General features: G+C 39.8%; 1 pseudogene; it reads left to right on the top strand.

Annotated features, from left to right (window-relative positions):
* The first annotated feature begins 13,927 nt into the window (after positions 1–13,927).
* Positions 13,928–25,985, top strand: LOC138442863 (large ribosomal subunit protein eL19-like; annotated as a pseudogene).
* Positions 25,986–26,344: the final 359 nt, after the last annotated feature.

Genomic DNA, 26,344 nt, shown 5'->3' with positions numbered 1-26,344 from the left:
TATCTCTGCTTTTTAATATGCTGTCTAGGTTGGTCATAACTTTCCTTCCAAGGAGTAAGCGTCTTTGAATTTCATGGTTACAATCACCATCTGCAGTGATTTTGGAGCCCCAAAATAAAGTATGACACTGTATTCACTGTTTCCCTATCCATTTCCCATGAAGTGATGGGACCAGATGCCATGATCTTCGTTTTCTGAATGTTGAGCTTTAAGCCAACTTTTTCACTCTCCTCTTTCACTTTCATCAAGAGGCTTTTTAGTTCCTCTTCACTTTCTGCCATAAAGGTAGTGTCATCTGCATATCTGAGGTTAGGAATTGTTTACTCTTTGAAAATTAGTTTTCTGCCATGTAATATTCTCTCAAGAGGGAAGAAGTCCATTATCTTGACCTAAAACTTAGAATCTTTAGGTTCTTTTATCAAAATGTTTGAAGCAGATTTGCAGTTTCTATCTGGCCAGGACTCATTGTCACCTGCTGTTTGTATTTCTATGTCACTCAGCTGCCTGATTTCAGTATTTTGCTTCAGAAGTAAATGATCATCTTTCTGAATGGGTCAGCTTTCTGTGCTCACGATGTTGATGGTTTTATCTTGGTAAATATTTCTTAATATGATGATAGTGCTCTTCTCTGACTCAATAAAATTTTAAAATATAAAAAATTAAAGGCTATTATTGCACATAATTCTATAAAATGAAACATACTATGGTGCTATTGATACTTTTAAATGTGACGTTTGTGGTATATAATGATGGATAAGGCTGGCTGTCACAAATCTATATCTCAGCACTGAAATTTATCCCACTTAAATTGTCCAAAGAAATTCCAGAACACATAGTAAAAGTTTTCCTGTTCATTTTTGTATGAGATGAAAGGAAAATACTGCAATAATGATTTTGCAAGCAAATACATCAGAAGATCCATTATTACTTAGTTTTTATTCTGTTACATTAGCAATGAAACAAAGCTTTAGGCAAACATTGCTTCACTAGGTTATTATATAATTTTTTGACAGTAAGTTACATTATGGGAGCTCCCGCCTCTGAGATGGGTATATTCTTAAGAGTCTTTAAGATGCTTAAAGCCTCTCTTCACAGATTGGCTACTATTAATATATAAATATTAAATGCTTTCTATAACAGTATCATGTGAACTTCCTCACCAGAAGCCTCACAAGAACCCTATAAGAATGTTCAGTCATTACCCACTTCTTTCAGAGGAGGAAATTGAAGCTTCAGAGATTAAGGATCAGAGAAAGGGTACTAACCCAAACCTAACTGTTTATGGGGCTTTCCAGGGGACTCTAGTGTTAAAGAATTCACCTGCCAACACAAGAGACTCAGGTTCGATCCCTGGGTTGAGAAGATCACTTGGAGAAGGAAATGGCAACCCACTCCAGTATTCTTGTCGAAGAAATCCCATGGACAAAGGAGCCTACTGGGCTACAGTCCACGGGGTTGCAAAGAGTGGGGCAAGACTGAATGGACATGCACGTACACACCACTGTCTATCATCGTGGCCATGGTGAGACGTGGCCCACAGGCAAGTGCCCACATGGGAGGAGGAAAACAATTTTATAGAGAGGAGAAGGAAGTTGGGAGGACTATCTAGTAAACAGAATATGGCATTTCATTGCGTTCTTTCCAGGAAAGAAGCACGGTCTTTTTTTCTTTCCTGTAGACTCTGTTATCCTTACAGGGCATGAAAGTTCTCCCAACCCTATTTGACTGAGATTTCTGTTTAATTTTTTACACCATTTGTTGTTCATCTCTTAGTTGTGTTCCACTCTTTGCAACCCTGTGAATACAGCAACCAGGCATCCCTGTCCATCACCAACTCCCAGAGCTTGCTCAAACTCATGTCCATTGAGTCGGTGATGCCATCCAACTATCTCATCCTCTATCATCCCCTTCTCTTCCTGCCTTCAGTCTTTCCCAGCATCAGGGTCTTTTCCAATGAGTCAGTTCTTCGCATCAGGTGGCCAAAACTGGAGTTTCAGCTTCAGCATCAGTCCTTCCAATGAATATTCAGGATTGATTTCCTTTAGCATTGACTGGTTTTATTTCCTTGCAGTCCAAGGGACTCTCAAGAATCTTCTCCAACAATTCAAAGGCATCAATTCTTCAGTGCTTAGCCATCTTTATAGTCCAACTCTCACTTCCATGCATGACCACTGGAAAAACCATAGCTTTGACTAGATGGACCTTTGTTCTCAAAGTCATGTCTCTGCTTTTTGATATGCTATCTACGTTGGTCATACTTTTCTTCCAAGTAGTCTTTTAATTTCGAGGCTGCAATCACCGTCCACAGTGAATTTGGAGCCTAAGAAAATAAAGTCTGTCACTGTTTCCATTGTTTCCCCATCTATTTGCCATGAAGTGATGGGACCGAATGCCATGATCTTAGTTTTCTGAATGTTGAGTTTCAAGGAACTTTTTCACTCTCATCTTTCACTTTCATCAAGAAGCTCTTTGGTTCCTCTTCACTTTCTGCCATGAGAGTGTTTTTCATCTACATATCTGAGTTTATTTACACCATTATTCAGGTTCAAGTCTCCTTTTGAAATCTTCTTTGTTGCTGCACAACCTCAAAACATTTACTGAATCCTGTTATTTAATACTTGTCTTCTTTACAAAGCAGATTTTGTGTCTTGTGAAGGAAACACCACTTTGGTCTAATGATATGTCTTGTGTCTAGGCACATGCTTTGGCTACAAGAGTTACATAATAAACATTTGTTAGTACAATGATTTTTTTCTTCATATTTCCTCTTTTGAACACCAAAGCAGATAGAGCCTCCAAAACATTTTACCTGGGCTGTTAAATACAGTCATTTTACCTTGGTTGAGCTTTCAATCTTCAGCTTCTTTCTGTTCCTCCAGCTTACCAAGCACGTTGCTGCCCCAGGGCCTTTGCACTTAACTGTTCACTTGGAAGAAACGGTCTTCTCCCAGAGGGCCACATTTCTTACTCCCACATCTCTCTTGGATCTCTGATCAAATGTCCTCCTGTCAGTGAGAATGCCTATTTAAAACAGCAGCCCCTCTCTACCCATGACTCCCTGTCTGGTTATTGAAATTTCCATTCCTCTGTTTAAAGTTCAGCTTAGTTACTTAGGGATATCTCAGACTCATATCAGTGGGAATAAAGTGCATGTAGGCACAGAAGTAGGGGGTCAAATTGTACAAGGCCTGAGAGACGTTTTGAGAATTGTAACTTTTGCTATGAATGGGAGAAGGTGCTATTGAAGGAGATAAATGAGCAGGGAGATCAGTTAGAAGGATATTTAAGTGAGAGAGAGAGAAAGAGTGCTGTGTTGGAACTAGGTATTAACAGAGGAAGATACAGATAAAATATGTCAGTGAAATAGATGTAGAGTGTGAGAGAAAGAGAGGAGTCTAATGACCTTAAGGACAATGGCTTGAGAAATTTGAAAGATGGATTTTTTATTCATTAGGTTGAGAAAAACTTTAAGGGAAGAGTTATTAGTGGAATGATAAAGATTTCAATTTAAGACATGTTAATTTTGAGAAATCTATTTGATATTTAAGCTGAAGGTGACAAATAACCAAATAGAGGGATGAAGTAGACAGTTACATGTGAAATTCTGACATTTAGGGAATAAATCTAGACTTGGGACATGAATGTAGAAGTTGTCAATGTGTGTGATGTGCAAAGCCATGAGGCTGGGAGAGATCACTGAGGAGTGAGATCAAATAGAGAAGAGCTTCAGACTGAGCCCTAGGACACTTCAGCACTTAGATGAGAAGAAACCAGCAAAGGAGACTAGGAGAAAACAATCGATATGATGGGAAGAGAAGGAGAGAAGTGAGCTGCCTCAGAAGACAAGAGAAAGTGTTCCAAGGAGAAAGGGGAGATCAACTGGGCCAGAACACAGTACATTTTACAAAATGTTTTAGTTTTAATCTTATTTTTCAAGTTTTTATTTTGTATTGGAGTATAGCCGATTAGCAATTTTGTTGATTGTTTCATGCAGACAAAAAAGGGCCTCAGCCTTACATGGACGTGTATCTGTTCTCCCCTAAACATCCTTCCCATCTGGGCTGTCACATAACATTGAGTTCCCCATGCTATACAGGAGGTCCTTGTGGGTTATCTGTTTTAAATATAGCAGTGTGTACTGGTCGATCCCAAACTCCCTCTCTCTTCCCCCCATCCTTCCTCTGGCAATCATAGTTCATTCTCCAGGTCTGTGAGTCTGTTTCTATTTTGTAAATACATTCATTTGCATAATTTCTAATTAGATTCTGCATGTAAGGTATGTCCTACAATATTTCTCCTTCTCCATCTGACTTACTTCACTTCGTTTTACAACCTCTAAGTCCATCCATGTTGCTGCAGATGGCATTATTTCATTCTCTTTATGGCTGAGTGATATTCCATTGTAGATATATGCCACATCTTTATCCATTCTGGTGTTGATGGACATTTAGGTTGCTTCCATGTCTTGGCTATTGTAAACAGTGCTGCAATGAATATTGGGGTGCATGCATCCTTTCAGATTATGTTTTCTCCACATATATTATATGCCCAGGAGTGGGGTTGCAGGTTCATATGATAGCTGCATAGTTTTTTAAGTAACCCCCATTCTGTTCTTCAACAAAGGTCTGTCTAGTCAAAGCTATGGTTTTTACAGTAGTCGTGTATGGATATGAGAGTTGGACTATAAAGAAAACTGAGCACCAAAGAATTTATGCTTTTGAACTGTGGTGTTGGAGAAGACTCTTGAGAGTCCCTTGGACAGTGAATAGATCCAACCAGTCCATCCTAAAGGAGATCAGTCCTGAATATTCATTGGAAGGACTGATGTTGAAACTGAAACTCCAATACTTTGGCCACCTCATGTGAAGAGCTGACTCATTGGAAAAGACCCTGGTGGTAGGAAAGATTGAAGGCAGGAGGAGAAGGGGACGACAGAGGATGAGATGGTTGGATGGCATCACCTACTCAATGGACGTGAATTTGAGTAAGCTCCAGAAGTTGGTGATGGATAGGGAAGCCTGGCATGCTGCAGTCCATGGGGTCAAAAAGAGTCTGACACAACTGAGCAACCGAACTGAACTGAACTCAATGTTGTTCTCCATAATGGTTGTATCAATTTACATTCCCACCAAGAGTGTAGAAGTTTTCCTTTCTCTTCACAGCCTTTCCAGCTTTTGATGATGAATCATATAAGGTTTGGATTGAGAAAAATAGAGGTCTTTTCCAGTCTTTAAAAGAATAGTTTTAATGGAGGTGACAAAAACCGGTGTTCAAAGGATCTGACAGGAGGTAACCTGAGAAAAGAAAATATGTACACAGAGGACGAGAGTGTGAGATAGATTTTGGAGACAACAAGTACTTCCCTTTCTAAATAAGAGTTAATGAGCAGTTCCTGGCCATTGACAACTCGTTACCTGGCATACATGTGGGATGCATATAAGTATGCATATTTGTGTGTGTGTGTGTGTGAATATAGGCCAAAGTTTAAGAGTAGGAGAGTAACATGTCAAAAATTATGCTTTAAAAAATTATGGTAGTATCCGTCTCAGCAATGAATTTAGAAGACATAATGATCTCTCTAAGGCAATAGTGAACTGAATTTTAAAAACTAAAGCTCAATTCAGCTTACATTTCTCATGTTTCTTTAAATTTTTATTCAAACAAGCAGAGTTGACAGAAAACAGTCTTGAGAAACATGGGTAGTGAAATAATTGAAAGTACATGTTTTAAGCATGAAACTAAGGAAAATCAGATTACAGACTTAAAGATTTAATGTTTGGGTGTTTTATAAAAGCTGAAAAATATATAGAAAACATTCATTTTGAAATTCTTGAGATTATACTTCATAATTTATGGCAAAGATGTTTACTAGCTCACATAATATAAAAGTCAATGTTTAACTATTCCTATTTCTGCTTTATTGACTATACTAAAGCCTTTGACTATGTGTATCACCACAAACTGTGGAGAATTCTGAAACAGATGGGCGTACCAGACCACCTGACTTGCCTCTTGAGAAACCTGTATGCAGGTTAGGAAGCAACAATTAGAACTGGGCATGGAACAACAGACTGGTTCCAAACAGGAAAAGGAGTATGTCAAGGCTGTATATTGTCACCCTGCTTATTTAACTTCTATGCAGAGTACATCATGAGAAACACTGGGCTGGAAGAAGCACAAGCTGGAATCAAGATTGCTGGGAGAAATATCAATAACTTCAGATATGAAGATGATGCCACCCTTATGGCAGAAAGTGAAGAGGAACTGAAAAGCCTCTTGGTGAAAGTGAAAGGGGAGAGTGAAAAAGTTGACTTAAAGCTCAACATTCAGAAAACTAAGATCATGGCATCTGGTCCCATCACTTCATGGCAAATAGATGGGGAAACAGTGAAAACAGTGTCAGACTTTATTTTTTGGGGCTCCAGTATCACTGCAGATGGTGATTGCAGCCATGAAATTAAAAGACACTTACTCCTTGGAAGGAAAGTTATGACCAACCTAGACAGCACATTAAGAAGCAGAGATTACTGTGTCAACAAAGGTCCATCTAGTCAAGACTATGGTTTGCCAATGGTCATGTTTGGACGTGAGAAGTGAACTATAGAAAGCTGAGTGCCAAAGAATTGATGCTTTCGAACTGTGGTGCTTGAGAAGACTCTGGAGAGTTCCTTGGACTGCAAGGAGATCCAACCAGTCCATCCTAAAGGAGATCAGTCCTGGGTGTTCATTGGAAGGGCTAACGTTGAAGCTGAAACTCCAATACTTTTGCCACCTCATGCGAAGAGCTGACTCATTGGAAAAGACCCTGATGCTGGGAGGGATTGGGGGCAGGAGGAGAAGGGGACGACAGAGGATGAGATGGTTGGATGACATCACCGACTCTATGGACGTGGGTTTGGGTGGACTCCGGGAGTTGGTGATGGACAAGGAGGCCTGGCGTGCTGCGATTCATGGGGTTGCAAAGAGTCGGACATGACTCAGCAACTGAACTGAACTGAACGATGATATTTGGAGGTGGAGATTAGTGTGCTTATAGGAGAAACCTTTTTATACAGAAGAAAAAAGTACGCCCTGCTGCTCCTTGCGTTTGAGGACACAGAGAGATGGCCACGTATGAAATAGAAAGTGAGTCCCTGCCTGATGCCCGCCTCTGGAGCCCTCTCTGAGTATGATGAGGAGCTTCAGAAATAGGAGGGAGTCTAACTTTTATAGATTTGTTGGAGACAGGCAATCAAATGTTATTCATATTGGGTGTGTGTGTGTGTGTGTGCTCATTTGCTCAGTTGTGTCTGCCTCTCTGTGACCTCATGGATTGTAGCCCACTAGGCTCCTCTGTCCATGGGATTTTCCCCACAAAACTATTGGAGTGGGCTGCCATTTCCTCCTCCAGAGGATCTTCTCAGCTCAGAGATCGAAACCGTGTCTTCTGCATCTCTTGCCTTGGCAAGTGGATACTTCACCACTGTGCCACCTGGGAAGCCTCTCATGTTGGTGAAAGTGAAAGTGTAGTTTCTCAGTCGTGTCCAGCTCTTTGTGACCCCATGGACTGTAGCCCACCAGGCTCCTCTGTCCATGGAATTCTCCAGGCAAGAATACTGGGGTGGGTTGCCATTGCCTTCTCCCAGGGAACTTCCTGATCCAGGGATCGAACCCAGGTCTCCCGCATTGCAGGCAGCTTCTTTACCATCTGAGCCACCAGGGAAGCCCTCATGTTGGTAGGGGCATCCAGCTTGAATTGATGGGGTTGGGGCAAGTTCCACAGTCATGAAAGGAAGATAATGTAACCTCATGGGACTTATTCCATGGTAGTGATAGAAAGCCAGTGTAATTTCATGGGACTTGGTTTATTAGCCAATTCAGTGTTCCACTGTTGCAGATTCTGATCTGAATGTATAGTAGTAATTAATGTACCATATGCCTGTGTATCTCTGTGTCATGAGTGCCAGAGAGGAGCCTGCCAATCAGCAACAGCTGTGTGTGGAGAAATGCTAATAATAACTTTGGGGCTCTATAACCTAGTGATCCTTTTGAGCTAAATGTTTCTGTGACTGATTATTTTGATGGTTTGCCTCTGGCAATGGGAGCCAGCCTTCTTTCAGAGGCATCCTTTGGGTTTTATATTTGTCATTTCCATGACACAGCTACCAGGCAACCTTTCAAAATGCAACAGTTAGCTTGCTCCAGTGGTCTTATAGAAGTTGAATGCCTGATCCCAGGAGTCCTTGTCACTCTCTGGTCTGATAGTCTCATTTTGGGTTGAAGAAATTAGACTCTAACTTACAGTGTGGGAAGGGCCCAATACTCCCCTTTGTCAAGTGAAAATGCAGTAACCAAGAGCATAACCGACCTGGCCCCAGTGGCATTGCAGCTTTTTATTATAAAGTGATGATTACTCCCATAGGAAAAACATTATCTTTACCAAGACTCTTGAAATAAAATTGCTGACTCAATATGGCCGTCAATTAATAGAGATTCCTCTGTATGTGTGAGCCTAGCTAGAATGGTATTATTTAATTTACTTCTTCAAATACTGGTTCAAAACCTATTCTGATTTTTACCTTTTTTGTATGTGTGTTTTAGTCTCTAAGTTGTGTCTGACACTCTGTGACCCCATGAACAGTAGCCCTCCAGGCTTCCCTGTGCATGGGATTTCCCAGGCAAGAATACTGGAATGGGTTGCCCTTTCCTTCTCCAGGGGATCTTCCTGACCCAGGGCTTAAGCCCTCATCTCTTCCATTGGCAGGCGAACTCTTTACCACTGAGCTGCCTGTGATGCCTTTTATCTCTTACATTCTTGAAACACTGGCTGAAAAAACTATTCTGATTTTTTACCTCTTACCTCCTCCTGGTCCACAGTGGTCCATCTGTAACTGTTTTGTCACCGAATGTGGCTGTCCCTAGAAAGGTGTTATTTTTTTCTTGCATGTTTCCTGGGCATGCAGAGGTGCTTTAGTCATGTCTGATTCTTTGTGACCCCATGAACTGCAGCCCACCAGGATCCTCTGTGGGATGGGATTCTCCAGGCAAGAATGCTGGAGTGGGTTGCCATGCCTTCCTCTAGGGGATACTCAGTTGAATTGTGTTTCTTAAACAGTCATGTCTATCTGGAACTTTAAGATGTGAACTTATTAGGAAAAAAATGGGTCTTTGCATATATAATTTTGACGCAAGATAAAATCATCCTATATTTAGAGTGGGCACTAAATTCAATGACTGGTGTTTTTATCAGAAGGTTTGGACACAGAGAACCTAGAGAGCTTCACACTGAGGAGGGCCCTGTGAAGTTGGATGCAGAAATTGGAGTTGTGCTGTCATAAGCCAAGTAATACCGGGAGCCGACAGAAGTTAGAAGAGGCAAGGAAGGATTCTTTCCTAGATTTTTCAGAGGGAGCATGATCCTGCTGATACCTTGATTTTAGACATTTAATATCCAGAACTGGGAGAGAATAAACTTCTGCTGTTTTCAACCACCAAATTTGTGATCATTAGTTATGGCAACCTTAGGAAACTAAGACTGAGATATGATCCAGGACAGGATGGTGGTTCTAAAGCCAATTTTGAAAACTTGGGATTCCAACCTGGCCCTTTTTGGACATGACGCTCCTTTCTTTACCTTAATTGCAACCCCAGGTTGGCCTGATTTGTACATTTTCCAGGTATGGCTTAGCCAAAAGAGGGGCTAGTATATTCAAATGTAATGCTGGTTCAGCCATCTACATTCTTCTGTGGAACTAACATGGTCCTTGGTCATAATTGGAATGGCCACTTGGCTGAGTATACCTGCTGGCCGAGTTCTCCTCCACAGTCTCATGAGGGCCAAAGCAGGGACATAATGCTGCTAAGTCACTTCAGTCGTGTCCGACTCTGTGCGACCCCATAGACGGCAGCCCACCAGGCTCCCTCATCCCTGGGATTCTCCAGGCAAGAACACTGGAGTGGGTTGCCATTTCCTTCTCCAGTGCATGAAAGTGAAAAGTGAAAGTGAAGTCGCTCAGTTGTGTCCGACTCTGAGCGACCCCATGGACTGCAGCCCACCAGGCTCCTCAGTCCATGGGATTTTCCAGGCAAGAGTACTGGAGTGGGGTGCCATTGCCTTCTCCGAGGGACATAATGGATCTCTGTAAATTATTTAGGAGTGCTCTTGTCCCTGTTTGGCCTAACTCTTATAGATGAAAAGTCGAGGCATGATTGGGAGAAGGTAAACTTAGAACTGCTGGAATGAAACACATTGATTTTGCAGGAGTAGAAGGAGAACAATAATTTTGACATCTGGAAATGTAATTGCTCAGACTCTACATGATGCAGGAGAGGATAGACACTAATAATCATATTTCTTTTAGAATCAGCCCTGGAGCCTTTCCCACAAAGGAGACATGACCTGGTGTTGTTCTCCTAAATGGTTGAAATAATATTTAACTTATTTGTGGATCTGCCATCCTCTGCTAGACAGCTCTCAGTATAATTTGACCTTGAGATTAGCTCCTCTTAATCTTACTAGGAAGTTTATTAGAAACAGCAGGAGATGGTCCAGTTTTTGCACCTTCCATGAAAAACATCTATCACCACCCATGAGTGTCTGCCCAAGCCCCATTCCTGTATCTGTTACCCAGTCAACTCTATGAGGCACATGAATTCCCTCACCTTGGTGGTAAAGGGTAAAATGACTGATTGGCTACCTTTACCCAATAACTACAAAATAAAGGTCTAGACTTAGTTATGGAACTGAACTGTGAACCCTAAGGTCCATCAGCTAAAGATGAGGCCATCTTGCTGGCACTATCAATCTGTGCTTCTCAAACTAATATAGGGCCAACAACTGTAAACAACATTTCCTTTCTGAGCTTCTGGTGCGGAAATCAGGCATTAATTTGCCTCTTTCCTGCAAATACAGCCACGCTTACCTTTGAGGTTATCATCTGAGACCTTCTAGTGTTTAAAGAAACATCGGTAGATCAGGTGGTCCTCGGATGGCTGTGGTGGTCTCTCCTGTCACTTTCTCTGTGGAGCTTCCTGGAGAGATAACTGACTCATTATCTACATGTACCCTGATGGCAGTTATCCTTGTGATGTGAGTCATCCAGTTAGAAAAATTACTGAGATTCCACACATCACTGACATCACATAGTATCTGCCTTTCTCTTTCTGACTTACTTCACTTAGCATAATGCCCTCAAGATCCAGGTCCATCCATGTTGCCACGAATGGCAGGATTTCCTTCTCTCTCATCTCTAAATTTTCTTTTATCCATTCATCCACTGATGAATACTTACATTGTTCCATATCTTGCCTATTGTGAATAATGTTGCAGTAAACATAGAGGTATAGATATTTCTTCAAATTCATTTTCTTTGTATATATACCCATGGATGGAATTGCTGGATCCCATGGTAATTTTAGCTTTAATTTTTCAAGGAACTACCATACTGTTGTCCATAGTGACTGTACCACTTTACAGTCTGACCAATAGTACTTAAGGATTCCCTTTCCTCCACATCCTTGCCAACACTTGTTATTTCTTATCTTTAGAGCAGAGAGTAGAATGGTGGTTACCAGAGCCTCAAGTGTGGGGGAAATGGGGAGATTTTGGTCAAAGAGTAAAAACTTCCACTTATAAGATGAATAATTTCTGGGGAGCTCATGTATGGCATGGTGATTACAGTTAGCAATAATGTATTATATATATAAAAGTTGTTAGTAAATCTTTGAAGTTCTCATCACAAAAGAAAATGGTAATTATGTGACGTGCCAGAGACATTAGCTAACACTATGGTGGCAATCATTTTATAATCTGTAAGTGTATCAAATCAACCAGTTTTGCACCTTAAACCTACACAGTGTTATATTTCGATTATATCTCAATAATGCTGGGGGGAAAAGGAAAAAAAGAGTGGAGAAATTTGTCCCTGGCTTTAGCTGAAGCCCTGGAAGGCATGTGTATTAGTGTTACCTCATTGACCAGAATTGCTATGCTGCTGCTGCTGCTGCTGCTGCTGCTAAGTCGCTTCAGTTGTGTCCGACTCTGTGCGACCCCATAGACGGCAGCCCACCAGGCTCCCCCATCCCTGGGATTCTCCAGGCAAGAACACTGGAGTGGGTTGCCACTTCCTTCTCCAAGAATTGCTATAGATGATAGAATTATCCTTATGCACCAGCACGGTGTCTGTGGTCACTCATACTAATGACCACTAGTAGGTCACTCACTAATCATCGTGCTGTATCTGGATTAAGGCCTCTGGACAGGTGGAAAGATCAATACCTAAAATTAAGGGGAAATCGACCTTATTTTCTGTCATGGGCTGAGTTGTGTTCCCACCACCTCCCCCAATCTAGTTCATGGGTTGAAGTCTTAACCCCCACTGCTGCAGGATGTGATTGTATTTGGAAATAAAATTTTAAAGAGCTGATTTGAGTTAAAATGAGGTGGGGCTCTAATCCAATATTACTGGTGTCTTTTTAAGAAGAGGGAGAGACTCCAGGGATGAAAATACACAGAGGAAAGGCCATGTGAAAAGTTAGCCATCTGCCAGCCTAGCAGAGAAGCCTCAGAAGAACCCAAACCTACTGACACCTGGATCTTGGACATCTAGCCTCTGGAAATGTGAGAAAATAAATTTCTGTTGCTTAAACCATGCGGTCTGTGGTAAAAAGACATACATCATTGTACCGCACCTTGCAGACATGTTTTTTACAGATGGAAAACCCATGTGGCAACCCATATTGACCAAATCTGTCAACATCATTTTCCCAGTAGCATTTGCTCACTTCATGTCTCTGTGTAACATTTTGATAATTCTCACAATAGTTCAGATTTTTCACTATTAGTATATTTGTTATGGTGATCTGTGATTGATCAGTGATCTTTGATGTTACTGTTATAATTGCTTTAGCACTTTTTACCAATCAAGTGAAAGTCGCTCAGTCATGTCTGACTCTTTGCGACCCCACGGAATAGTCTATGGGATTCTCCAGACCAGAATACTGGAGTGGGTAACCGTTCCCTTCTCCAGGGGATCTTCTCAACCCAGGGAAAGAACCCAGGTCTTCTGCATTGCAGGCAGATTCTTTATCAGCTGAGCCACCAGGGAAGCCCACGAATACTGGAGTGGGTAGCCTATCCCTTCTCCAGTGGATCCTCCTAACCCAGGAATCAAACTGGGGTCTCCTTCATTGCAGGCAGATTCTTTACCAGCTGAGCTACCAGGGACGTTCTAAGTCTGTTTTTACCAATAGAGCATTTTAAAATTAAGTTATGTACATTTTTTTTAGACATACTGCTATCACACACTTAAAAGACTGCAGCATAGAACAACTTTTATAAGCACTGGGAAACCAAAAGATTCCTGTGACTCACTTTATTGCAACATTTGCTTTATTGTGGTGGTCTGGAACTGAACCTACAATATCTCAGAGTTATGCCTATACTTTGTTATGGCAGCCCAACTGACGCATACACTTTGTAAGATCGACCCTAAAAATCTGTGGTATTTGTTAAGCTGTTTGGTTGCAGGACCCAAGGAGCCTGGTTGAGGTCAGTACCACCAGTTTCTCTCATCCTGCCACAGGAACTCTAATGAGATGTTGTCTGGAACAAATTAAATGGATCTGGTTCCAGTCCTTGTGGTCAGATTAATCAGAGTGGGTGATGGAATGGCTCACTCATGAAAAACTTCACCAGATGTCAAGATGATCTAGAAATGAGGAACGGTTATTGGGAAATACTATGGTTGTCTCATGTTTCTGCAGATCTTGTGAGCAGAGGCACTAACTGCCATTTTTGCTCACCATCATTGCTTGGATATTTGTATAGGAATAGCCTTGGAAGACAGATACTGTCTGCCTGTGACACACAAGGCAGGCTTACTTACTGTTCAAAACCAAAGATTTGAATTCCCTTGGGTCAGGTTTCTTTCCTGTGTTGTAACCCACCATGTGCGCAGTTGCTATTCAGCCTTTGTGTGGCCCTCTGGAAACTGGGACTCCAGAAACTGCTAGAAAATATGCTAATGCTCATGCTGCTTGCAGTGTCTTGAGTAACCAAATGTTTGTCATTGACCCAGGAGGTTTGTGTCTTTGGCGGAGCATTCATGAAACATTTAGCTTCTAAACAGTGTAAACGCTCAGACCTTTCACAATATTTGACAGCTGGAGGAAAATTCTGCTTCTTATTGAAAGGAAAAAAAAAAAACACAGGAAACAATTGAAGTCTATTTATTGGTCAGTTGGGGGCCAAAGTCCCCTTAATATCTGGGAAAATTTAAGGGTTTTTAATTCTCCCTTCCATTTTCTGCTCATTTCTAGATCAGCTGCAATGGATGCCTTCTGGACTCCTACATAAACTTGATTTATTCTTTGAATGTGTTACTTATCTTTATTGTTAGAATGCTTTTGTGGGCATATACACATATCAAAACTCATAAAACTGTACACTTTATATATGTGCAGTTTTTATGTGGCAGTTACACCTCAATAAAACAGTAAAAGAAAAGCAAAGTTTTTTTTTTTTTTTCTGTGTGTGTTGTTTGTGACTATCCTGTTGGATTACATATCTCAAAACCCACTCACACCTAGATTTTCAATAAAGTAAAATATATGTAAAAATACTTTTGAATACATATGTATATACCTATAATTTTGAACTGAAGAATGGGACAAATATGGCAGAGAGGGTAAATTCAGAAGGTAAATCAGGTTATTCAGGAGACTAGAAAATCACAACCCAACTTTTTGCCATTTTTTAATACTGTATATTTTCCTTTTCCATATGGTTCTAAACCACTAAATATGTTGTTACTTTTCTTTAAAATTTTTAATTATTTTTTAAAAGGCAATAAAAATAAAAGCCTTTTACATTTACTTACATTTTTGCCATTTCTTCTGTTATACATTCCTCAGCAATCAAACCTCCATCTACCTATCATTTTCTTGATGCCTGAAGGACTTTATATAATATAAATTTCAATATATATTAAAATTAAGTTATAAAATATATATAATACATTATTTATTGTGTAAATTACATGTCGTTTTATAGTTCAAGTCTACCATTAAGCTTTTGTACATCTGGGAATGTTTTTATTTTATATTTTTTGGAAATTATTTTTACCAAATATAGAATTTTGGTTGACATTTTCTTTTTCTTTCAGTATGTGGAAGATGTTTCTTTCCTATTTCTGCCTTGCTGCATTCTGACATGAAATCTTCAATTATTTGTCTCTCTGTAAATGATGTGGTTTCCCCCTGCCCCCCAGCTGCTTTTAAGATTTATTTTTACATATATTTTTAAGCAATTTAATTTTGATATGCCTTGGTATAATTTTCTTCACTTTTGGTACTTGAGATTTATTGGGCTTCTTAAGAGCTGTGGTTTATGCTTTCATTTAATTTCAAAAAGTAATTTGGCCATTACTTTTTGTCCTATTTCCACCCTACCCCTTTCTTTTGGGTACTTGAATTACATGTATGTTAGGTCACCTTGGCCACCTGGTGTGAAGAACTGACTCACTGGAAAAAGACCCTGATGCTGGGAAAGATTGAAGGTGGGAGGAGAAGGGGATGGCAGAGGATGAGGTTGGATGGCATCACCGACTCGATGGAGATGAGTTTGAGCAAGCTGTGGGAGTTGGTGAAGGACAAGGAGGCCTGGCGTGCTGCAGTCCACGGGGCTGCAAAGAGGCAGACACGACTGAGCAAATGAACTGATACTGATAGGTCACTTGAAGTTGGCCAGCAGGTCACTATTGTTTTATATTTTTTTTTCCCAGTCTTTTTCTCTCTCAATTTCATCTTGGATAGTTTCTATTGCTGTGTCTTAAAGTTTACTAGTCATTTCTTCTTTAGTGTCTCATCTGACATTAATCTCATGCAGGGTGCCTTGGGGTGCTAGGTGGGAGTGGATAGCAGAGAGGGGACCCAGAAGCTGGTGTAATCAAGCATGGCTACCTGTGGGGTGAAAGCTAGTGAATCTGCAGAGGGTCCCTGGCAGCTTTGCTAGCCTTTTGTTGCTTCTTCAGTGGTGAAAACTGCTGGGTTTATCCGTTCAGGCAGTTCACTGTCACTGGGTAGTGTGGCTCTTCTGCTGTGTGACTTTCACAGGTTGTCTCTGCTTTTCTTCCTTGTCTCTGTGAGTCCTATATGTCTTGGCTTTGCTGGTCTGGATGAGGAAATAACCAAGTGGGACCTTCCTGCCCTGGAAGACTGGGGAAGCTGATTAATTACCTGACTGGTTCTCCCTTTTCAAGGAAGAATAACTCTTTCTAGCTGGGGATATCCCACTTGGCTCTGAGCAGTTTGGAAGATGGGATGATGCAGCTAGAAATGAAGCTGAGTTCTCTTTCTGTGGGTTTTTCTCAGATTTTTGTTGTACTATGTTGGTGAAGTTTTTGTTGATCTTCATGTGAAGATGTTGGGGGGATGTTTTGGTCTCTTGGTTTCTTGGCCATCTTGGTCTAAAGTCTTCTAGAAAATAGGTGTTTATGAGAGGAAACATTGGATTAGATTGTTAATCAATTTAAATTATTTAACCATTTATTTTTAAATACTTCATCTGAGGAAACTACTAAACCATTTTCTGGTTATTACTATTGACTGTAGTTCAAAGTTAGCATTAAAGACCAGTATGTAGCAATGTAAAACTCAGATTGTATGTTATTTTTAACTACACAGTCACATAAAGTACAATCATTAATTCCTAAATTTGAAACATATTCTTTTACACCATATTCAGCATGAATATGTCTTTAATATAGCACTGAGATAACTTATTTATTACTTATTGAATTTTTACCCTTTTTATTGTCTTTAATTTAAAACCTCTTCCTATAATCTCCATGGCTGATAAAGAATATTTAGGAAGAATGCATTCTTTACTCAGAATAAGGCAGGAGACAAAATCGTACCGAATCTTAATGTATGTGAAGCATTTTACACAGGCTCCCACACTTAGTTCTCATGAACAAGTAAAATAGATATGACCACTTCCTGTTTACAGATAAGAAATTGGATTAAATGAGTCATACAGTATCATGCACTGGTTATAGCAAACACCTCTTCCCACAACATAAGATGACTCTACACATGGACATCTCTAGATGGTGAATACCAAAATCAGATTGACTATATTATTTGCAGCCAAAGACAGAGAAGCTCTATACAGTCAACAAAAAAAAGACCAGGAGCTGACTGTGGCTCAGATCAGGAAGAATTCCTTATTGCAAAGTTCAGACTTAAATTGAAGAAAGTAGAGAGAACTACTAGACTATTCAGGTATGACCTAAATCAAATCCCTTATGATTGTACAGTGGAAGTGAGAAATAGATTCAAGGCATTAAATCTGATAGAGTGCCTGAAGAACTATGGATGGAGGTTCATGACATTGTACAGGAGCCTATGATCAAAACCATCTGCAAGAAAAGAAATGCAAAAAGGCAAAATGATTGTCCAAGGAGATCTTACAAATAGCTGAGAAAAGAAGAGAAGCAGAAGGCAAAGAAGAAAAGGAAAGATATATATATCTGAATGCAGAATTCCAAAAAATAACAAGAAGAGATAAGAAAGCCTTCCTAAATGATCAGTGAAAATAAATAGAGGAAAATAATAGAATGGGAAAGACTAAAGCTCTCTTCAAGAAAATTAGAGATACCAAGAGAATATTTCATGCAAAAATGGGCACAATAAAAGAAACAGTATTGACCTAACAGAAACAGAAGATAATAAGAAGAGGTAGCAAGAATACACAGAAGAACTATACAAGAAAGATCTTCATGACCCAGATAACTACAATGGTGTGATCATTCTCCTAGACCCAGACATTCTGAAGTGTGAGGTTAAGTGGGCCTTAGGAAGAATCACTACGAACAAAGCTAGTGGAGGTGATGGGATTCCAGATGAGCTATTTAAAATCCTAAAAGATGATGCTGTGAAAATGTTGTACTCAATATGCCAGCAAATTTGGAAAACTCAGCAGTGGCCACAGGACTGGAAAAGGTCAGTTTTCATTCCAATCCCAAAGAAAGGCAATGCCAAAGAATGTTCATACTACTGCACAAATGCACTCATCTCACACATTAGCAAAGTAATGCTCAAAATTCTCCAAGTTAGGCTCAATAGTACATGAACCAAGAACTTCAGATGTTCAAGCTGGATTAAGAAAAGGCAGAAGAACCAGAAATCAAATTGCCAACATCTGTTGGATCATAGAAAAGCAAGAGAATTCCAGAAAAACATCTACTTCTGCTTCATTGGCTACACTAAAGTCTTTGACTGTGTAGATCACAACAAACTATGGAAAATTCTTCAAGAGATGGGAATTCCAGACCACCTTACCTGCCTCCTGAGAAATCTGCATGCAGGTCAAGAAACAACAGTTAAAATCAGACATGAAACCATGAACTTGTTCCAAATTGGGAGAAGAATACGTCAAGGCTATATATTGTCACCCTGCTTATTTAACTTATACGCAGAGCACATCATGCGAAATGCTGGGCTCAATGAAGCACAAGCTGGAATCAAGATTGCCAGGAGAAATATCAATAACCTCAGATATGCAGATGACACCACCCTTATGGCAGAAAGTGAAGAATAACTAAAAAGCCTCTTGATGAAAGAGGAGAGTGAAAAAGTTGGTTTAAAGCTCAACATTCAAAAAACTAAGATCATGGCATCTGGTCCCATCCCTTCATGGTAAATAGATGGAGAACAGTGAAAACAGTGTCAGACTTTATTTTTCTGGGCTCCAAAATCACTGAAGATGGTGATTGCAGCCATGCAATTAAAAGACACTTGCCCCTTGGAAGAAAAGCTGTGACCGACCCTAGATAGCATTTTTTTTCCCCCAACATTTTTTGAGGTTATTTTTTAAAATTAATTTATTTTCTATTGAAGGATAATTGAAAGCAGAGACGTTATTTTGCTGACAAATGTCCATCTAGTCAAAGCTGTGGTTTTTCCAGTAGTCATGTATGGAAGTGACAGTTGAACCATGAAGAAAGCTGAGCACTGAAGAATTGATGCTTTTGAATTGTTGTATTGGAGAAGAGTCTTGAGAGTCCATTGGATTGCAAGGAAATCTAACCAGTCTATCCTAAAGGAGATCAGTTCTGAATATTCATTGGAGGGACCGTTGAAGCAGAAGCTCCAATACTTGGCCACCTGATATGAAGAACTGACTCTTTGGAAAAGACCCCGATGCTGGGAAAGATTGAAGACAGGAGGAGAAGGGGACGACAGAAGATGAGATGGTTGGATGGCATCACCAACTCAATGGACATGAGTTTGAGCAAGCTCCAGGAGCTGGTGATGGACAGCGAAGCCTGGTATGCTGCAGTCCATGGGGTTGCAGAGTCAGAAGCAACTGAGCCCTTAACTGAAAAAAACTGTCAGTGTCATATAGGTAGAAAATACAAACTCTGTTTTTTTATACATGACTCAATAAGTATTTGTTTCTTTTATTTAGATAGGGTGTTATAAATTTTTTAAAGTTGGTCCTCAAAAGACAGTCTTTACTCATGATGATGTACACTACTATAGTTTTTCAGAAATATTGCAAAAACCAATCTTTGTATAAGAATTGTTTTAAACTAGATGTGATATTTGTCATTAATATATTACTACTGAATTTTTTTCCAAGAGTCTGAAAAGAATGGTAATTGTTAGGGTTCTCCTGTAAAGCATACTGAACAAAAAGCATAATCATTTAAATAATGGAAGAGGGAATTTTTCAGTGTACAATAGCATTTTAGAGTTGATATCATAAAAGAGTTTTTTTAGACCAAATGTAGACACTGACAGCTTCCTTATTAAATAATTTCTTTAAACTTAAAGGTTTTGGAGAAATGTTCTGAAAAGTCCCTCAGAAGTCATCTAATTTTTCCATACTTGACTTTGGGGAGTTGTAATTTGCTGTAAATTGTCATGTTGTCTTTGAGCCATTTTCATACATCTTATTTGCTGTCTTTCACTGTAACTCTCTCAGTGGCTCTTTGTTAACAATTGTCTGTTGTCCCAGATCTCACACAAGCTCAACAGCTCCCCAGGTCATCTTGAATCACTATGCAATGCTTATGATGATTTCTTTTTGTTGCTTTATAAATGAAGGAACAATGAAAGTGTAAAAAAAAATCCTTTGTAAAAAATACATTTCTTTGTTTGTGGCGGTCCAAATTCCACTGGATATTGCTCAGTTTTGTCATAAACTTGTTTCATATTGTACTATGTAATATTTTATTCATATAATTCTCAGGAGTGCACTTATTTTCATATTTTCTCTATTCCTTTAGGCAAATCCTCCCGGTTTTTATTTTTCTTCTGTTTCCAAGGCTCTGCATTCATTTTCACATTTCATTAGTAGTTAATTTAAAAATGCAATTAGAAAGAATTCCTTTGAGGATAGAAGGCAAAAATTGGCTTCTTTCTGCTCAATTCTTGTTAAAGAGCATGGGAAGATTCTTTTCAACTAAGAATGTTTAGAACAGAGGCCAAAAAAAAATCTCTAGCAAATTATTGCTATTTTGGCATTAGTATAGTATGTGTATGGACCATTAAATAAATTTTGCCCCCTACATTTGTCTTTTAGGAGGATTTAGCTGTAATTAACCCAGTTGAACAGTAAGCTTTTGATCCCTGGGTTCTTTTAAAGTAAAAACAGCACAGTATGTTTCAGGTTCTCTTTAACAAAATATCAGGTTATTTTACTCTGTGTTTAATCCTCAGCTTTGAATAGTGTATATGAAACATGACTCTTGAGTTAAGAGAGTCCAAAGTATCCAGGAATGTTTTGTAAAATTATCCAGGAGACTTTCTTAAAATACTCCAAAATGCACCAGGGTCATTTGCACAACGTCAGAATGTCTGTAGGATATACCAATGTATCAAGGCATGGCAGCTTCTGATTACTGACTTTTTGCTTTAATAAGAGCAAATTATTCTGGGGAAAATGAAGTAGAAAGTTGTAAAAGCATGGAGGTCTTTATAAGCATGTAAAACAATATCCCAGGGAAGCTTAAAATCAGAAGGATCTTGACTGTTAGCAGCTGATTAGTTGTTTTGTCAAGATGGTAGATAGTCATTGTTAGCCAAAATTCTCTGGTCGATGATTCTGTGTTAAAAAGTTCTCCATATTTTTTAAGAGCTTTGTTTTATTTTCTTTCTTTATTTTTGCTGGGCGGGTCTTCGCTGCTGTGTCAGCTACTCCCTAGTTGCGGTGCGCGGGCTTCTCTTGCTGTGGAGCCCAGGAGCTAGGGCACACAGGCTTCCGTAGTCGCTGCTCACGGGCGCCGTAGTTGTGGCTCATGGGCTCTAGGGCTCAGTTGCAATCGTTGTGGTGCACAGACTTAGCTGCTCCATGGCGTGTGGGATCCTCCCTGATCAGAGATCAAACACCTGTCTCCTGCGTTGGCAGGCAGACTCTCCAACACTGAGCCACGGGGAAGCAAATGTTCTCCATACTAATGGCCTGGGATTGTGTAAGGAAAATTGAGAAGTCCAAGAAAGTCTTAGCCATTAACAGGGGCCAGAGAGCATAATTGTACCCCAGAGGGGAAGAAGATTCAGAGATTATTTCGTATGAGGATGCTCCCAACTCCAACATTGATTTGAAACATTGATTCACCATTATGGACTACATATTAAAGATTTGTAAGCGTGACTGAGTATGTACTCTGGTGTAGACTTGCTTGCATTCAAACACTAGCTCTGCTACTTAGTGTATCATCTTTGCTCCAGTTTTCATATCTGTAAAATGGGGTCCTAAGAGTATCTGTTTTATAGTTAGCTATGAGCAGTAATGGATATGAACTTGGGCAGACTTTGAGAGATGGTGAGGGACAGGGAGGCTTGGCGTGCTGCAGTCCGTGGGGTCACAGAGTTGGACATGACTGGGCAAGTGAACAAGAACAACATGACCAGTAAAGCATGCACTGATGCAAAGCACTTAAAGCAGTCTGGTGCAAAGGTACTTAATAATCTTTAGTGTAACTATTACACTTAAAGTTCTAAAATACTATTCATTACTGCAGTTTCAATATATTTCTTCTTGAACATTTTTCTGTGTTGTTTGCGAACAATTAGTGTTCTTTGACTTGAAACCTTATATGCTTGACTTTCAACATCAGAAGAGTGAGGGTAGAACATGCCCTAGAATTATGCAGGGAGCTTAATATCCCCTGGAGACACTGATAAGATCTTTTGTTGGTAGGATCTGACAGGGTCATCGCTGAGGGCTTTGGATCAGTAGAGAAAAAACCTGAGTTCTAGCTCTAACTCTGCCAATGAGTATTTGACTTAGGATAAATAATAAAATTTAATGCGACAATCTTTATGGCCATGACAAGCTATATAGCCTCTCATTCTAAAACTTCTGTGCAAACACATAGAAGTATTTATATACCTCAGTCCAGCAGTAAATGTATTAGACTATCATAAATATAATTTTCTTTTTTTTTTCTTTTATGGGTATGTATGCATCGTCTCCAAAAAGTATATTTAATTATTACTTTTTTTCAAAATTTTTTAAGTATAGTTGATTTACGATATTATAGTTTCAGTTATATAACAGAACTTAAATATTTTTCCAGATTATACTCCATTTAAAATTATTGTAGAATATTGGCTATATTTCCTGTGCTGTAGCATATCCATTAATTTTTTTTTTTATTCGAGCATAATTGCTTTACAAAGCTGTGGTGGTTTCTGCTATACATCAGTGAAAATAAGTCATAATTATCTGTATGTCTCCTCCCTCTTGAGCCTCCCTCACCTCCCTGCCTATCCATTTTATACAGAGTAGTTTGTACCTCTCAACTCCCTACCCCTGTTCAGCCTTTCCCTACCCCTTCCACAGATAGTAATCACCAGTCTGTTCTCTGTACCTGTAAGTTTGTTTCTGTTTTGCCATATTCATTCATTTGTTTTATTTAAAAAATATAAGCTCCATTTTTATTTTTTCTTTTGTTGGAGTATAGTTACTGAACAATATTATATAAGTTGTTGTTTAGTTACTAAGTAGTGTCTAATTCTTTTGCCATCCCATGGATGGCAGCCCACCAGGCTTGTCTGTCTGTGGGATTTCCCAGGCAAGAATTCTGGAGTGGGTAGCCATTTCCTTCTTCAGGGGATCTTCCTGACCCAGGGATTGAACCCAGGTCTCCTGCATTACAGGCAAATTCTTTACCATTGAGACACCTGGGAAATCCATTATATAAGTTACAGGTACAAAATGTTGCTGCTGGTGGTAAAAGTGGACTATAAAGAAAGCTGAGCACCGAAGAATTGATGCTTTTGCACTGTGGTTGTTGGACAAGACTCTTGAGAGTCCCTTGGACTGCAGGGAGATCCAACCAGTCCATCCTAAAGGAAATCAGTCCTGGGTGTTCACTGGAAGGACTGATGTTGAAGCTGAAACTCCAATACTTTGGCCACCTGATGTGAAGAGCTGACTCATTTGAAAAGACCTTGATGCTGGGAAAGATTGAGGGCAGGAGGAGAAGGGGATGACAGAGGATGAGATGGTTGGATGGCATCACCGACTCAAAGGACAAGAGTTTGAGCAAACTCCGGGAGTTGGTAATGGACAGGGAGGCCTGGTGTGCTGCAGTCCATGGGGTTGCAAAGAATCAGACATGACTGAGTGACTGAACTGAACTGAACTGATACTCCATTTATAGTGATAAAATATTGGTTATATTCCCCATGTTATACAGTATATCCTTGTCATTAGCTTTTCTTTTTTTGGTTCCACATATGAATGATAACAAACAGTATTTATCTTTCTCTAACTTATTTGTCTAAGCATAATACCCTCTAGGTGCATCCATGTAGTTGCGAATGATAGAATTTTATTCTTTTTTTTATGACTAACAGTCCATACTATGTATATATGACATCTTTATCCACTAATCTGTTGATAGACATGTTGCTTTCACATTTTGACTGTTGTAAATAATGCTGCTATGAACACTGGGGTGCATGTGTCTTTTTGAATTTGTGTTATTTTGTTTGGATTTACATCCAGGAGTGGAATTTCTGGATCGTATGGTAGTTCTAGTTTTAGTTTTGACGAATCTCAAACACTCTCTTCCACAGTGGCTACACCAGTTTATATTTCTACTAACAGTGTACCAGGATTCCCTTTTCCTACATCTTTGCCAGCATTTGTTATTTGTGGACTTTGTTTTGACAGCCATTCTGACAGGTATAAGGTGACATCTCATTGCGGTTTTGATTTGCATTTCCCTGATGATTAATGATGTAGAGCATTCTTTCATGTGCTTATTGACCATCTATATGTCTTCTCTAGAAAAAAATCTACTCCAATCCTCTGCCCATTTTCTAATCAAGCTGTTGTTTTCTTGATATTGGGTTGTATGAGCTGTTTATATATTTTGGATATTGGGCATATTATTTGCAAATAATCTCTCATTCAGTAGGTTTCAGGAAACCAGCCAGAAGCCTGGGCAGTTTCAATCTGTTTTCTCTGTCATGTTTTGGGAATAAACAAGTATGTGCATGCTCTTCACACACAGAGTCTAGGTTTTTTTTTTTCCTTTATTATTATTATTTTTAATTTACAATATAATATTGGTTTTGCCACACATCAACATGAATCCACCACGGGTGTACACGTGTTCCCAATCCCGAATCCCCCTCCCACCTCCCCCCCCAACACCATCCCTCCAGGTCATCCCAGTGCACCAGCCCCAAGCATCCTGCACCCTGCATCGAACCTAGACTGGCGATTCATTTCTTATATGATAGTATACATGTTTCAATGCCATTCTCCGAAATCATCCCACCCTCTCCCTCTTCCACAGAGTCCAAAAGATGGTTCTATACATTTTTCTTACAGCCCTTCTATAGGCCCCATTGGTTTTCAAACCAGCTAAGGGGACATGTCCTCCTGGTGTTGGACCCCAGAGCTGGGGCACCCAACATGTGGTTGGAACCATTCACTCCCTAGGGAGAATGTGTGGGGCCTATAATCCCTCTCCTCTTCTGCGTCCTCTCCCAGAGGTACAGGTCCTGACCTGTTTGTTTCCCTTCCCTTCCTACCCAATTCAGCTTGGATTTTTCATACAGTCTCTGCTGTAGAAGGTTCTTTCATCCAGTCTCCAGTCAGTTTTCAGTGAGAACCGCTCCACATGTAGATGTGTTTTTGATACGTTCATGGAAGCAGATGAGCTCTGTGTCCTGCTCTGCCATCTTGACTGCCTCCATCCATAAATAAAAGTTTTAATGCTGATAGTGTTTAAGTTTTCAAAGTTCTTTTAAAAACATTTTAATAGTAACCACCTTAAACAATTACATTACATTAGTTTATGTATGGCAACTCTACTGTTAAAAATCTTTGCACCTAAAAATTCCCTATTGTTTTTCGCCGCTGCGGCAGTGGTCACGAGTATACTCAGGCTTCAGAAGAGGCTTGCCTCCAGGGTCCTTCGCTGAGGCAAAAAGAAGGTCTGGTTGGACCCCAATGACTAATGAAATCGCCAATGCCAACTCCCGCCAGCAGATCCGGAAGCTGATCAAAGATGGGCTGATCATCTGGAAGCCTGTGGCTGTCCATTCCCGGGCTCGATGCTGAGAAGGTAACCTGGATGAGGAGGATGAGAGTTCTGTGCCAGCTGCTCAGGCGATACTGTGCATCTAAGAAGATTAACCTCCACATGTATCACAGCCTGTACCTGAAGGTGAAGGGTAACATGTTCAAAAACAAGCGAATTCTCATGGAACATATCCACAGCTGAAGGCAGACCAGGCTCTCAAGAAGCTTCTGGTGGACCAGGCTGAGGCCTGCAGGTCTAAGACCAAGGAAGCCCGCAAGCCCCAGGAAGAGTGGCTCCAGGCCAAGAAGGAGGGAATCATCAAGACTGTCCAAGGAGGAAGAGACCAAGAAATAAAGTTCTCCCCCTCTTCTCTGTACATAGTGGCCTCAACAATTGCATAGGTCACTCATTCAATAAAAAACAAGCCTTTATCTGCCTAAAAAAAAAAAATCCCATCATCATTTAGTTTTTAAGTAGAAGTAATCATTTTGCATCAGTTCATTCATTCAGTGCCATAGTTTTATATACTTTCCCTCTGTCCCCTCTTTTTCACATTTATTCAATGTTGAATGCATACTATGAATTGAAAATTATGTTACACAAATTAAATTCTTTGAATTTTCACAATGATGTCTAATCTCCACAAGAATGTAAGAAGGAAACAAATTATCAAAGGCAACTTTAAAACAAAAAAGATGAGGACATCATATGCATTTTAAATAAGCTAAGTTTGACTGTGAACATGAAATAAACTTTGAATTTATGCAAGGAAAGAAGAAGAAAATATTTCTACAGAAAGAAAAGTGGGG

This window comes from Ovis canadensis, chromosome 6, assembly GCF_042477335.2.
Source record: "Ovis canadensis isolate MfBH-ARS-UI-01 breed Bighorn chromosome 6, ARS-UI_OviCan_v2, whole genome shotgun sequence".
Classification (NCBI taxonomy): domain Eukaryota; kingdom Metazoa; phylum Chordata; class Mammalia; order Artiodactyla; family Bovidae; genus Ovis; species Ovis canadensis.
The sequence above is the reverse complement of the archived record's forward strand: the minus strand, read 5'-3'. Positions and strand labels throughout refer to the sequence as shown.